Raw genomic sequence first — 5,000 nt, 5'->3', positions numbered from 1 at the left:
TACTGTATACACACAGGAACACACACACACGTACTGTATACACACACAGGTACACACACGTATACACACAGGTACACACACGTATACACACAGGTACACACACGTACTGTATACACACACAGGTACACACACGTACTGTATACACACACAGTTACACACACGTACTGTATACACACACAGGTGCACACACGTACTGCATACACACACAGGTACACACGTACTGTATACACACAGGTACACACACGTACTGTATACACACACAGGTACACACACGTACTGTATACACACACAGTTACACACACGTATTGTATACACACATAGTTACACACACGTACTGTATACACACACAGGTACACACACGTATACACACACAGGTACACACACGTACTGTATATACACAGGTACACACGTGAGAACGGAAGTCACTTACTCAGGCTGGTGGTCACATATCGAGGTGCAGTAATAAAGGCAGTCTAACACTTACCTGTTTTAATTACTACCTGCAGCTCATTTCCGGTGATTATCGAATTTGTAGTACACTGACAGACACTGTAGTACACTGACGTGCCCTGTAGTACAGTGATGGACACTGTAGTACAGTGACGTGCCCTGTAGTACACTGATAGACACTGTAGTACACTGATGGACACTGTAATACACTGACGGACACTGTAGTACACTGACGTACACTGTAGTATAGTACACTGTAGTACACTGACGAACACTGTAGTACACTGACGTACCCTGTAGTACACTGATGGACACTGTAGTACACTGACGGACACTGTAGTACACTGACGGACACTGTAGTACACTGGACACTGTAGTACACTGACGGACACTGTAGTACACTGACGGACACTGTAGTACACTGACGAACACTGTAGTACACTGACGTACCCTGTAGTACACTGATGGACACTGTAGTACAGTGACGGACACTGTAGTACACTGACGGACACTGTAGTACACTGATGGATACTGTAGTACACTGACGGACACTGTAGTACACTGACGGACACTGTAGTATAGTACACTGACGAACACTGACGAACACTGTAGTACACTGACGGACACTGTAGTACACTGACGGACACTGTAGTACACTGACGAACACTGTAGTACACTGAAGGGTACTGTAGTACACTGACGGACACTGTAGTACACTGACGAACACTGTAGTACACTGATGGACACTGTAGTACACTGACGGACACTGTAGTACACTGACGAACACTGTAGTATAGTACACTGACGTACACTGTAGTACACTGACGGAGACTGTAGTACAGTGACGGACACTAGTACACTGACGTACCCTGTAGTACAGTGACGGACACTAGTACACTGACAGACACTGTAGTACACTGACGGACACTGTAGTACACTGACGGACACTGTAGTACACTGACGGACACTGTAGTACACTGACGGACACTGTAGTACACTGACGGACACTGTAGTACACTGATGGACACTGTAGTACACTGACTGACACTGTAGTACACTGACGGACACTGTAGTATAGTACACTGTAGTACACTGGCGAACACCGTAGTACACTGACGGACACTGTAGTACACTGACGAACACTGTAGTACACTGACGAACACTGTAGTACACTGACGGACACTGTAGTACACTGACGAACACTGTAGTACACTGACGAACACTGTAGTACACTGATGGACACTGTAGTACACTGACGGACACTGTAGTACACTGACGAGCACTGTAGTATAGTACACTGTAGTACACTGACGGACACTGTAGTATAGTACACTGACGTACACTGTAGTACACTGACGGAGACTGTAGTACAATGACACACTATAGTACACTGCCGGACACTGTAGTACACTGACGGACACTGTAATACACTGACGGACACTGTAGTACACTGACGAACACTGTAGTACACTGACGGACACTGTAGTACACTGACGGACACTGTAGTACACTGACGAACACTGTAGTACACTGACGGACACTGTAGTACACTGACGGACACTGTAGTACACTGACGGACACTATAGTACACTGACGGACACTATAGTACACTGACGGACACTGTAGTACACTGACGGACACTGTAGTACACTGACGGACACTGTAGTACACTGACGGACACTGTAGTACACTGACGAACACTGTAGTACACTGACGGACACTGTAGTACACTGACGGACACTGTAGTACACTGACGAACACTGTAGTACACTGACGGGTACTGTAGTACACTGACGGACACTGTAGTACACTGACGAACACTGTAGTACACTGATGGACACTGTAGTACACTGACGGACACTGTAGTACACTGACGAACACTGTAGTATAGTACACTGACGTACACTGTAGTACACTGACGGAGACTGTAGTACAGTGACGGACACTAGTACACTGACGTACCCTGTAGTACAGTGACGGACACTAGTACACTGACAGACACTGTAGTACACTGACGGACACTAGTACACTGACGGACACTGTAGTACACTGACGGACACTGTAGTACACTGACGGACACTGTAGTACACTGACGGACACTGTAGTACACTGATGGACACTGTAGTACACTGACTGACACTGTAGTACACTGACGGACACTGTAGTATAGTACACTGTAGTACACTGGCGAACACCGTAGTACACTGACGGACACTGTAGTACACTGACGAACACTGTAGTACACTGACGAACACTGTAGTACACTGACGGACACTGTAGTACACTGACGAACACTGTAGTACACTGACGAACACTGTAGTACACTGATGGACACTGTAGTACACTGACGGACACTGTAGTACACTAACGAGCACTGTAGTATAGTACACTGTAGTACACTGACGGACATTGTAGTATAGTACACTGACGTACACTGTAGTACACTGACGGAGACTGTAGTACAATGACACACTGTAGTACACTGACGGACACTGTAGTACTCTGACGGACACTGTAATACACTGACGGACACTGTAGTACACTGACGAACACTGTAGTACACTGACGGACACTGTAGTACACTGACGGACACTGTAGTACACTGACGAACACTGTAGTACACTGACGGACACTGTAGTACACTGACGGACACTGTAGTACACTGACGGACACTATAGTACACTGACGGACACTGTAGTACACTGACGGACACTGTAGTACACTGACGGACACTGTAGTGCACTGACGGACACTGTAGTACACTGACGGACACTGTAGTACACTGACGGACGCCGTCGTGGAGGATTCGTTATAAATGACAATAATAATAATAATAATAATAATAATAATAATAATAATAATAATAATAATAATAATAATAATTATAATAATAATAAGAGGAAGAAGAAGAATTAAATAATAATAATAATTAAATAATAATTATTATTGAGAAGCTCTAAACCCGTAGTCTTTTACAGCTGTGAATGAGAGGAAGTTTTGATCCGAGAAAAGGGAAGAGCAGCTCCACAATTCCTCGGATCGAGAGCTCTCTCCTATTCATCACAGACTCACCACTGCCTCAACAGTGATGTGACTCATCACAGACTCACCACTGCCTCAACAGTGACGTGACTCATCACAGACTCATCACTGCCTCAACAGTGACGTGACTCATCGCAGACTCACCACTGCCTCAACAGTGACGTGACTCACCACTGCCTCAACAGTGACGTGACTGATCGCAGACTCACCACTGCCTCAACAGTGACGTGACTCATCACTGCCTCAACAGTGACGTGACTCATCACTGCCTCAACAGTGACGTGACTCATCACTGCCTCAACAGTGACGTGACTCATCACTGCCTCAACAGTGACGTGACTCATCACTGCCTCAACAGTGACGTGACTCATCACTGCCTCAACAGTGACGTGACTCATCACTGCCTCAACAGTGACATGACTCATCACAGACTCATCACTGCCTCAACAGTGACGTGACTCATCACTGCCTCAACAGTGACGTGACTCATCACAGACTCACCACTGCCTCAACAGTGACGTGACTCATCACAGACTCATCACTGCCTCAACAGTGACGTGACTCATCACAGACTCACCACTGCCTCAACAGTGACGTGACTCATCACAGACTCACCACTGCCTCAACAGTGACGTGACTCATCACAGACTCATCACTGCCTCAACAGTGACGTGACTCATCACAGACTCATCACTGCCTCAACAGTGACGTGACTCATCACTGCCTCAACAGTGACGTGACTCATCACAGACTCACCACTGCCTCAACAGTGACGTGACTCATCACAGACTCACCACTGCCTCAACAGTGACGTGACTCATCACTGCCTCAACAGTGACGTGACTCATCACAGACTCACCACTGCCTCAACAGTGACGTGACTCATCACAGACTCACCACTGCCTCAACAGTGACGTGACTCATCACTGCCTCAACAGTGACGTGACTCATCACAGACTCACCACTGCCTCAACAGTAACGTGACTCATCACTGCCTCAACAGTGACGTGACTCATCACAGACTCACCACTGCCTCAACAGTGACGTGACTCATTACTGCCTCAACAGTGACGTGACTCATCACAGACTCATCACTGCCTCAACAGTGACGTGACTCATCACTGCCTCAACAGTGACGTGACTCATCACTGCCTCAACAGTGACGTGACTCATCACAGACTCACCACTGCCTCAACAGTGACGTGACTCATCACTGCCTCAACAGTGACGTGACTCATCACAGACTCATCACTGCCTCAACAGTGACGTGACTCATCACTGCCTCAACAGTGACGTGACTCATCACTGCCTCAACAGTGACGTGACTCATCACTGCCTCAACAGTGACGTGACTCATCACAGACTCACCACTGCCTCAACAGTGACGTGACTCATCACAGACTCATCACTGCTTCAACAGTGACGTGACTCATCACAGACTCACCACTGCTTCAACAGTGACGTGACTCATCACAGACTCACCACTGCTTCAACAGTGACGTGACTCA

This window comes from Cherax quadricarinatus, chromosome 1 (genome assembly GCF_038502225.1).
Source record: "Cherax quadricarinatus isolate ZL_2023a chromosome 1, ASM3850222v1, whole genome shotgun sequence".
Classification (NCBI taxonomy): Eukaryota; Metazoa; Arthropoda; class Malacostraca; order Decapoda; family Parastacidae; genus Cherax; species Cherax quadricarinatus.
The sequence above is the reverse complement of the archived record's forward strand: the minus strand, read 5'-3'. Positions refer to the sequence as shown.